This window comes from Dermacentor silvarum, chromosome 5 (genome assembly GCF_013339745.2).
Source record: "Dermacentor silvarum isolate Dsil-2018 chromosome 5, BIME_Dsil_1.4, whole genome shotgun sequence".
In the NCBI taxonomy this organism is placed as follows: domain Eukaryota; kingdom Metazoa; phylum Arthropoda; class Arachnida; order Ixodida; family Ixodidae; genus Dermacentor; species Dermacentor silvarum.
The window spans coordinates 97,015,182-97,026,766 of NC_051158.1; the positions used below are offsets into that span (position 1 = coordinate 97,015,182).

General features: G+C 50.0%; 1 long non-coding RNA gene across 1 annotated transcript; it reads left to right on the forward strand.

Moving 5' to 3' along the window:
* The first annotated feature begins 1,635 nt into the window (after positions 1–1,635).
* Positions 1,636–4,891, forward strand: LOC125945421 (uncharacterized). The gene is made up of 3 exons (XR_007466887.1): positions 1,636–1,741; positions 2,746–2,884; positions 4,729–4,891. It is a non-coding gene; the product is annotated as an uncharacterized LOC125945421 (long non-coding RNA).
* Positions 4,892–11,585: the final 6,694 nt, after the last annotated feature.

Consider the following 11,585-nt stretch of genomic DNA (forward strand, 5'->3'; position numbering starts at 1 on the left):
TATACTGTAAATACAGTGTACATACCCAGCTAGCACAAAAGAGATATAATCATTCTTATTTATGGATATTTCGCTTTGACCGTCAAAAATCTAGATTGAAGAAGTCAACATCGAGAAGGATTCAATTGGGGTGGAAAAATCTTGCTATAAGGCGGATTTTAGAAGACGTTTAAAATCGCTTGTTCTAGCAGCCTACAATTATTGATTTTTTTGTTGTTGTTTTCTTTGTTCTGCTTTTTGGCGGGGAAAAACGGACGTTGGTTTTTGTTTTTGCTTCGCCCTGTTAGAAGAGAGTGCAATCAACCCAGGCGCGGGTGTTTGCATTGTGGTGAGTGATCACTGAAGGGGCAGCCGCTTGCTCTTTATGCTCACAATGAAGTCCACAATAAAGAAGAAAAGTTACGCTGACCTTTTAGACCGTCAGAAGAGGCGTAGAGTTAATGACGAACTGATATCTGCCAGTCCTGTTGCCACGAGTACCGTCCAATAAGTATCATGGTAGGTTAATGAAAGTAGTAACCATGCTTCTAGTGAAGTATCCTCGCCACATGAGGATGCTCAATCCAAGGACAGTTTTCACGAAAGTGACCTTGCCTTGAAAGGAGAAAATGTAGAAGCACATACGCAAGAGATTTCTAGAGAATATTTTGTTCCACAAAACGACCCTCCTATGAGCGTGGGCATCGAAAATGGAGGTTCTTCGGAATATGCATTATCATCTGCAGAAAATCAGGCAAGTCTTTGTCCACGTAAATGTGTGGAATTTCAAGGATGGCTTGCATCATGGGTTACAAGTCACCGAATTCCACTTGTCGCAGTTTCTGAACTTCTCCGGAAACTAAGCACCACTTTCGACATTGATTTTGTCATCGACGCGAGGAGATTGTTGAACAGTCCTCGATACACTTCAACGCGATCTTTCCCTCCTGGCGAATATTGCCATTTTTCTTTGAAGGAAAATTTAGAACGCATCATTGCTGTGTTCCTGAGTGGATGTCGAGGGTAGATCCCTTGACAACGCTGAGAATCTTAAATGACAATGTCAGCCAAGTTGGACTGACTGTTCAAACTGTAAAATGTTTTGATATTGTTTGTCGCAGTTTTCGTTTTGTCTGTTTGGTTAACCTGTTTTACTTTGACCGAAAGGAAGAAAAAGACACCGTAGTCTAGTTGCTAGAGAACCGGCTGCTGTGCCCCACGGCAGAGGTTCGATTCCATTATAGGTTGCACCTCACTTTTTTGTATTACAAAGCGAGTTAGGAACCTACCGACCTACCGCAAAGTGCCAAGAATGAGGCATTAAAAAGTTCGACTTTTGTTATTTCAAATTATCTTTGTAAGGTGGCGCTAGCATTATGGTAGCAGCTGCATTTTGTATTTTCGTAGTTAAATTAGCTAGCATTTCTGTGCTTCAGGTACCGAGTACGAAGCCACACTGAGTATTTTTCTGCATTGCAGCAGCGTGTGTCGCAAGAGGATGCAGCACCGCGACGTATCATAGCGGCTACCTGACAAAGCGAGGAGTGGTGCGACGGCTCATCGGCGTCATCGCTTGCGCCGACGCAGTCTGAGCAGCCGAGCGGACTGCGCTCTCCGCGCAGCTTCCCTCCAGATTGCGTAACTTTCGAACCCGCCGTTACATTCACCGTTAATTTTGTTAGGACCAGCCGTTAAGTTCCTTACGCGTATTCGTTCATGAACTGCGGAGCGCCAGACTGCCTTCCACATCTTCTTTGCTCACGTAAGTAGTCACTGCCACTTTGACACCTGTCGTGTTTAATTATTTACGGTTTTCAGGCGGGAGTTTTAGGTGGAAGTTTTAGGCGGTAATGAAGTTTTGCAATGAAAGCGCCTTGATTTTAACTGGAATCTCTAATATTGTTTAAGAGGTATGTTTACGTCTGCGTACGTTTCTTTTATTGTGTGCGTATTCAGGTTTGCCAAAGCTGTCTAAAATTACCTCTGTGACGTTTCGTTGACCATTGATCGTTAGGATGACGATGACATTCCCGTTTGGCGCAGAATGATGAGACGTGCTACGATCTTCGCGTAGCCACAGCGTTCTTTCGTCAACGCTCTTGTGCGAGATCACTCGTGTGTTTTTGCGAGCGTGAAAGATGCCCGCGAATACACGCGAAACTGCCGAACGACGGGCCGCTCGAGGCAGTTTGCGTGTATTGGCAGGCATCTTTCACACTTGGAAAAACACTTTATGTAGCTCATATTGAGAAACAGAAAGCGGTATCAGGGGTTTCTCATGTTGCTTTACAATCTTCTCATTGACACTTTTCATCTAACTATAGTAATTGAGAAGTTAATTAATTAATTAGAACTAATTATCTAACTAGGCGGAATGCAAAAAATAATCTGAGTATCTCCAACATTACCTTGGTTCTGTCCTGGTACGTGGCACTTGCATGTTTTTAAAGTTTGGCTAAAGTTAAATGAAACACTCTGTATGTAGTGCACTGTTGCCTTATTTTCTGTAACATAATCCGACAGTGTAGCTATTTACAGCATCTTTTTTTAGGATACCTAACATTTTTTGGCTTCAGTCATGCAACAAATAAATTTTGAGGTCGCACTGGCGTTTTCTTTTTGCAAATCTGTGCAGTAACAAAATTCTGTTCAAAAAGAAAAATTCCAATATACAGTTGTAATAGGCACTGCTGTTACATTATAAACATAGATACTCCGAGTTTATCAGCATAGCAATAAAGAGTTTTTTTGTAACTTACTATGAAGGCACATACCTACGTGCAAGAGAGAAGGCGCGTGAGGGTGAAGACACCGATCATGTACCCTCTACAGGTGCCGAAAGGGGCAGACGAAAACGCCGCCGCCCAAAGGGCCACCACGAAACTGCTGAACTCCAAGAACCCAGGTAACTTATTTCATATTAAAGTCGTACGAATTAAATTTTCAGCGTGACACACATACAGTCGTGTCTCGATAATTCGAACTCGAAGGAGCCCGAAAGTTTGTTCGAATTAAAGGAAGGACTTATTTCTGAAGTATTCGTGCACCACAGCACAACGTACGAATGGAGTCGTTATATATCACGGCACGGCGCGCAAGCAGATGGCGAGTAGGGGCCACGAGACTGCCCTCGTCGGCCAACGCTCGCAGAAAACGATGCTGTAAGGAGCGGGCGGCGCCAGCACGGCGGCGCCGGGCGCGTGCGGACATGTCGAAGATGTCGAAGGTGAGGGAGGAGCGCGTCAGGGGAAGCGGATTTGTCTTCAGCAGTGATGACCCCGTCGCTTCGGTGGCTCCCCTCACTCTCCCTCTCAACTCCCTCGTAGCTCCCCCACCTTCGACTGTCTCCGTGCGCGCCCGCCGCCGGCCCGGCGCCAGCTTAACCCTCGCCCTTTCTTTTCCTGCCGTTGAAGCGAGCGTTGGTCGGTTGTGAGCAGTTTCGTTGGCCGGACTGGGCCTCCGTCGTTGATTCCCTCTGCGTCGCAGCCGCAGCCAACGTTACTAGATAAGCTAATCTAGTAACGTTGGCCGCAGCGTTGAGACATCGACTCGAACCCCGTGTTACGGCGCGACGACGTAACGGCGACCTTGCCATTTGAGAGAGAGAAATTTACGCCGCGGTTCTTTTTCTTTTATTGCGATAGAAATTATATGGGCACTCCAAGCGCATTTTTGCCGTCGTCGTCGTCGCCGTGATATTCCGTATAAAGTGCAACGGCGATGAAATCGTCGCCGCGCGCCATGTGGGGGTTTTAGTGTGTGGGTTCATTTCGGTGTAAGCAATAAATTGCATAGGCAAGCACTCTAGATCATAATTGATTTATAAACTGCACGAGCTTAACCTTTAACCGATTGCGTAACTATAAATGTCACCACGGTCAAAGTTAGTGAAACTGGGTGGAAAATTACGGCTTATGTTCCCACCTTGTGTCTGGATGACTCACTGTTTTTGTAAAAAAATTCTTTACAAGTGCTTGGCAATGTTATTGTGTGGAGGTTTTCAAACAGGCAAGTCATAGGCGTGCAACATTTTAATGGTTTAATTACAAGCAACTGAAATTCTTACTGTATGCTTGAAGCAGCCGTGCTGCAAATAGTCGCTGTTACTCAAGGTTGCACTCGTCTGCTGTCTTTTATTTTTTAAGGAATCGCAATATATTTGCTCAATTTGAAGTATGCGATGTGTTTGATAGACTGGTGTTTAGGTATATGCTCAAGCCTGCGCCATTTCTGAATTGGCTATGTGATCTGTGGCAAATAAAATTGGGGTGGTGTAACAATGCTGTCACACTGAAGCTGTGCCTTTGCAGAGCCGCACTTACGTCTTTTCTCGTACAACATGATCAGAAATGCATTATCTATTCCTTTCTTTGAATGCTAATTGGCACCTACTTCGCACATGTTTAGGAGGCTGCTGTCATCTACCAGTCGCCAACTAGTCAAGACAACAGCCTCCTGAAAGCTAGCAAAATACTGGTTGGCGATTGTACATGCAACACCTTCAGTTAGATGTAAAGTATGTCTTCAAGGCAACAGAAGGGAATTTCACTTGTGATCGGTTAATGTTAGAACCATGTTAATAAAGGTGGAATGCTCGAAAACTGTGTGCTGGGACCAATATATTGTAGTGCTGCCCATTGCCAAGATATATTGCAGTGCTTATTGCCAATGCATTGAAAAACTATACGTTCACTGAGAAAAGTGTGCTTCAATTAACATACGCTTTACACATGCCTAATGTTTTTGCAGTAAGAAGACCTGCTGAATTAAGGAGCTACAGCCCAGCAGCCTGTTCGAAACCAGGTTTATCAAGGTCGATACCTGTAATGGACGTTACTCGGAGGCACTCATATTTAATGTTGATTGCTAGCTTGTCTAGTCGTGTTTACTTTTTGCAATAAAAAAAATGTTATTGCTGTATGTGTTTCGTGTATTGCACAAGCGCAAACCTGCATGCCGCCGGCCGGCGAAACGCCGCAGGGGCATGGGGAGAGGGAAGGAAAGGGAGACGAGGGGGGCGCTAGAGGGGAGGGTGAAAGAAAGCGGATGTCAAAATCCCGATTGTAGCAGGATTCAATCTGTATTTTTAAATGCTTCTAATGTCTTGCAAAATCCCATTTCAAGACAGGATTTTTTGAAACTACTTTAAGCAGGATTCTAGAACTTCTTGCTAAACGGACTGCACGGATTTTTTAGTGCGTCTTTCAGACGTTCATTTAGTCTTGGCGAATCGGTATGGAAGCAGTTTTCTATCGCTTTTGTGCTAGCTGGGTAGTCCCGCCTTGTGTCGTTTTACGTAACATCTTTGTGGTGGAGGTGCTGGGTAGTTCCCTGTTTCGATCACGGAGCTCCGCAATAGCCGCCTCATCCTGCTTGCGACCATGTCCGTCGGTGCAGGCACATCGTCTTCACCTCTTGCCCCTCCCGTGGCTCCCACCTCGATAATTCTACCTCCTGCTCGTGATCGTGGGGTATTTCCTGGCCAAGATGGAGTTGACGTCGACAAATGGCTCAACCTTTACCAACGGATCAGCGCCGGCTACAGGTGGCACCCGACCCTTATGCTCGCCAACGTGCTTTTTTACTTCGATGGCCCACCGCGGATGTGGTTCGAGACGCACGAGGCGGATATTACAAGCTGAGACTCTTTCAATGAGAAGATCCCCGACTTTTTCGGTGACAGCGCTGGTCGGCAGCTTGCTGCGCGGAATGAACTTGCGACTCGTGCACAGACATCCTCCGAGTCATACGTCACTTACCTTCAGGACATTATCGCTCTTTGCCGCCAGGTTGATGAGTACATGCCTGAGTCCGAGAGGGTTTCTCATGTGCTCAAAGGTATCGCCGATGATGCTTTTAACCTGCTCTTCTATACCAACATTGATACCGTCGACTAGAGCACTGCACGGGCCGATTTTTGCGGCCCGGCCCGGGCCCGTTTTTACATTGGGCGGCACGCCCGAGCCCGATCAAAACTTTTATGGCGAGACCCGGGCCCGGCCCGGGCCCGGAAATAATCTACGTTACCCGCCCGGCCCGGCCCGCCACCCCTTTACCTTAAGCCCGAGCCCGGCCCAAGCCCGACTCGAAACCGGCCCGAATCCGGCCCGAGACCGAAAAATACATGTTTTCCAGAGTTGAGAAGCCCGAGAATAACTCGCAGAAAGCCCGAGCCCGGCCCGGGCCCGCGTCAAAAAACCCGAGCCCGGCCCGGGCCCGGGTCAAAAAGCACACGCCGTGCCCGAGCCCGGCCCGAGCCCGTGAAAAAACTCCTCTACCCGGCCCGGCCCGGCCCACGGGCCGGGCCGGGCCCGGGCTTTCGGGTAAGCCCGAGCCCGTGCAGTGCTCTACCGTCGACACAATCATCGAAGAGTGCCGGCGGTTAAAACATGCCAAGAGCCGCCGTATTACCCAGAGATTCACCCGGCTGCCCAATAAGGCTGCAACTTCATCGTGTAATGCCGTCCGCCTGCCCCCACATGTGACCACGTTACGCGCAATGTTCGTCGTTCGTCGCGAAATTGAAGCTGCCTGTCCTGCACCTATTCAACCCCCCATGTTTGCAACCCACGCCAGTTACCCATCGCAGCCATCTTTGTACCTCATTCAAGCTGTCGTCAGGCAGGAGTTCGCCAAACTCGGCCTTCCATCAGCGTGTCCACTGACTGGTCCTGACGCTGGGCCTTATTCCTCTGGACCCGCTCGACGATCCTACACCTCTCCCGTCTCCTCCCGCAATTCTGCGGAATGGAGAACGCCCGACGATCAGCCCATCTGCTTCTGCTGTCATCAGGACGGGCACATTGCTCGTTATTGCCCTCGCCGTTGGACCTACGCATCTCGCGAGACCTCCATGCACCGAACTCATTTTAGACGTCCAGCTGCTGGTTCCACTTATTGCTCGTCGTCCTCCCACGAGCCTCTTCCCTCTGACGCCACTGCTCCTGTTCGGAGCTTCTCCCGCTCCCCGTCGCCGCAACGCCGCCAATCCCGCTCTCCGCAGCCTCGCCGCTTTTCCTCGCCGTCTTTCTCTGGACGATTGCCGCAGGAAAACTAGATAGTGCAGCTTATGGAGGTGAAGCTGCAATGCCATCGTCCCCTGCAAATCCTCTACTGACGTTCCCCACTCACCATAGCCTCATAGAAGTCAAAGTCGACAATGTTCCTGTGACCGCCCTCATCGACACTGGCGCACACTTGTCTATTAGGAGCGGAATGAGCACCGCCCGTGTCAGCGTTGTCGGTCGTCACACGGTTGTCCTTTTTACCGTCCTGGCTCACTGCCCCATGACCTTATCCTTGGCCTTTACTTTCTTTCGGCATACTCGGCCTTAATTAATTGTTCTTCTGAAACACTCTGTCTTGATCTTCCTCTTGTATCAGATGCCTGCGAAACGCCCGTCAGCCGCTTAAGCCCCACCGCTTTTGTTCGCCTACCACCTCGAGCCGTCACGTACGTGTGTTTGTCATCGACCCCTCCCGTTCCTGCCGGCGACTATATCGTGTCTCCGGTTACAGACGTACACCTGACGCGCAATGTTACTGTGCCACATACCATCACCACATTAGCTGATAACTGTGTGTTCCTCCGGCTACTAAACTTTGGTCTGACCCCCCAAGTGTCGCCCCACAAGATGTCGCTTGCCCACCTCACCGCGATAACAGACTATGACGTCGAGGTTGTCGCCATAACTGCACCTGAAGAAGCAGAAGTTTCCCCGTCACCAAGTTCTGACGACAGTGTGTTTCGCAACATGATTGGATACCTTTCGCCTGACCAGGCCGACGCTCTCTGCCGGGATTTGGCCTCATACGGTGACATTTTCGACAATCGTGATCGACCCCTGGGCCCACCGAATCAACGGCGAATGAGCGAAGAGTCGGCCACCAAATCAACACTGGCGACTCATTGCCCATTCGCCGTCGACCTTACCATGTGTCCGCATCAGAGCGCGAAGTGATTCAAAAAGAAGTGGCTAAAATGGTTGCGGAGGACATCATCGAACCATCATCTAGGCCTTGGGCCTCTCCCGTCGTGCTATTAAAGAAGAAAGGTGGTTCCTGGCGTTTCTGCATTGATTATCGGCACCTCAACAAAATCACCAAGAACGACGTGTACCCTCTTCCACGTATTGACGACGCCCTCGACTGCCTCCATGGTGCCACCTTCTTTTCATTACTGGACCTTCGATCTGGCTACTGGCAAATCGCTGTAGACGACCTGGATCGCGAGAAGACCACCTTCGTGACCCCTGGCGGCATTTACCAATTCAAGGTCATGCATTTCAGTCTCTGCAACGCACCATCCACCTTTGAGAGAATGATGGACACACTGCTTCAAGGATTTAAGTGGACGACGTGTTGATGTCCCCTGGACGACGTCATAATTTTCTCCCCCACTTTCGCAACACACCTTGAGTGGCTTTCGACCATTCTAGCAATTTCCCGACGAGCTGGCCTCGAAGTGCCACTTCGCTCTTCGTCAAATTGCTGTGCTGGGCCACCTCGTTGACGCTTCCGGTGTCCGACCAGACCCTGCGAAGATGCGTGCTGTCACGAACTTCCCCGTTCTACGGTCTGTCCAAGACATTCGTAGTTTCGTGGGGCTGTGTTCCTATTTTCGCCATTTCGTGAAAAACTTTGCGGCACTTGCACATCCACTCATTGACCTTCTCAAACAAGACCTCCCGTTTCGTTGGCTACAAGCTGACGCCTCTACAAGCTGACGCCTTCTCTGAGCTCATCGCCGCCCTAACGACTCCAGCTATTCTTGCCCATCTTGACCCAGCTGCTCCCACAGAAGTGCGCACAGACGCTAGAGGTCATGGCATCGGTGCAATTTTAGCCCAAAACCAACGAGGCATTGATCGTGCTATTGCGTACGCAAATCGTCTCCTATTGAAATCTGAATGCAATTACTTTATTACGGAACGGGAATGTCTTGCCCTTGTCTGGGCGGTTTCGAAATTCCGTCCTTACTTGTACGGCCGCTATTCCGTGTGGTCACTGATCACAACGCTGTCTGTTGGATTTATTCACTGTAAGACCCTACTGGATGAGTTGGTCGTTGGGCGCTGCGCCTTCAGGAGTACTCTTACTCATTTATCTACAAGTCTGGCCGCCTACATCTGGTCGCGGACTGCTTTTCCCGCTACCCTGTTGACCAACCCGACGGATCGGACATCGAACCTAGCCTCTGCGTTATGTCTCTGTCTCAGTTTCTCCAGATTGGTGACGAGCAACGTCGTGATGCTTCTTTGCGATCGCTCATTGACCGGCTGGAATCCGCACCTAACGACGTCTCACTGTGCATGTTCGTCCTCGTGAATGGCACACTTTACCGTCGTAACATCCAATCAGATGGCCCTGAGCTGCTTTTCGTTGTGCCTAAATATCTGCGTTCAACGATCCTGCATGAGCTTCACGACAAACCAACTGCTGGTCACCTTGGCGTATCCCGCACGTCAAGGGAACAAGAATTCAGGATCGCCAGTCAGCCTTTAGAGTTTGTAAAGTAGTATGTTTATCTAGGTCAATTACTCGTAGAGGACCCTGATGATGAGAGGGAAATTTACAGAAGAATAAAATTGGGTTAGAGTGCATACAGTAGGCATTTCCAAATCCTGACTGGGTGCTTACCACTGTCGTTAAAAAGAAACTGTACAATCATTGCACTCTACCGGCGCTAATATATGGGGCATAACTTGGGAGCTAAAAAACAAGCTGGAGAACAAGTTAAGGACCGCACAAAGAGCGATGGAACGAAAATGATAGGCCTAACGTTAACAGACGGGAAGAGAGGTGTGGATCAGGGACAAACGGGGATAGCCGATGTTCTAATTGACATTAAGAAAAGAAATGGAGCTGGGCATAGAATGGAGCTATGCGTAGGATGGATAACCGGTGGACCATTAGAGTTACGGAATGGATACCAAGAAAAGGCAAGTGCAGTCGAGGACAGCAGAAAGCTAGGTGGGGTGATGAAGTTAGGAAATTTGCAGGCACAAGTTGTAATCAGCTAGCACAAGACAGCTGTAATTGGAGATCGCTGGGAGAGGCCTTCATCCTGCAGTGGACATAAATTTAGGCTGATGATGATTATATTGCCACCTGTAGGTAGTGGGTCGAGGGCAAGAGTGGGTCGAGCCCAAGAGAAGAAAGAAGACCGCGCGCCCCCCTTCTCTGCTCGAGCCAGCCCCGACGGTCGCGTCTTCCGAGAGCCAGCTGCTCTACAGGTTATTAAACCTTCAAGTCCACTTCTAGAGGCTCGTGACAAACTGGTGGAGGTGCTGGGTAAGCGTCCTCACGGATGTTGCAGACCCCTCCAAGGATCCGCGCTACGAATCCAGTGCCTGTCGACACTCCCGTGCATCGGGCCAGCCGCAGGATCAGGGGACTGTCCCCAGAAGTCGTCGACGCTACGGTTCCCACCACATCGACCGGTATGACCAGCGCCACCCTTCAAACCGCCCCAACCGGTACGGGAAGCACGATGTCGAACCGTTACACACTTGAGAGCCCACGGATCCCAAAGACGTTTCATGGCACAGTGTTCGAAGACGTCGAAGACTGGATGGTCGAATACGAGCGCGTGGCCTCCGTGAACGAATGGAACGACACGGAAAAACTCAGACACGTCTACTTCTACCTGGAGGATGGCGCGCGTACGTGGTTTCAGAACCGCGACGGGCAACTGCCGTCGTGGCGCGAGTTTTGTCGTCAGCTCCTGGAGACCTACACCAGTTCTGATCGCCACGAATGAGCGGAACGAGCGATTCAGGCCCGTGTCCAGTTGCCAAACGAAACTGTGACCACGTACGTCGAAGACATGACGCGCCTCTTCCGACGAGCGGATTCCAAGAATGACGGAGGAGAAGAAGTTACGTCATCTGATGCGCGGGGTCAAGGATCAACTCTTCGCTGGCCTCATACGGAGCCCTCCGAAGACGGTCGCAGAGTTCTTGTCCGAGGCCGTAACCATGGAAAAGATGCTTCTGCATCGCTCGAACTTGTATGAGCGGCAAGCGAACAGCATGTCTGCTGCTGACGTTTTCACGGCCATAGGAAGCAACGGCGACTCACTGCGAGAACTCATCCGCTCTGTAGTGCGTGAAGAGTTGCAAAAGGCCGCTGTAACACCGCAACCTACGGTAAGCTCCATAGCGAGCATTATCAAGGACGAACTGCACCAGGCGCTTCGTGATACCATGGTCCCTCAATACTTTTCTGGTCACGAAACTCCGCCGTCACTCTATGGGAGAGCTTGATATGTCGCATGAAGCCGCCGCGCTGCGGCGCCACCGCAGCTGAGAGGCCACCTTTCTCCGTGTTAAACCCGGAGAGACTGCAGATGCGGCCGGCGTGGGCTGAAAGTTTGGACGCGAACTTTATATTTGTGATTGATTTTTATCCGAATTCTGGCATTCTACAATTGAAGTGGCACGTTCGCCTGACGATGCCGTTCAGGTGTTGTGCCGGGGGGTCGTTCCGGCTACAAAGGTACTACAAAAGGTATCGCTATTTTGGATGCCGAGTGTTCGTGAGCACTTCGAGAATTGGAAGCGAGCCATACCACAGAACACCCATACCCATACCACGGCAAGAAA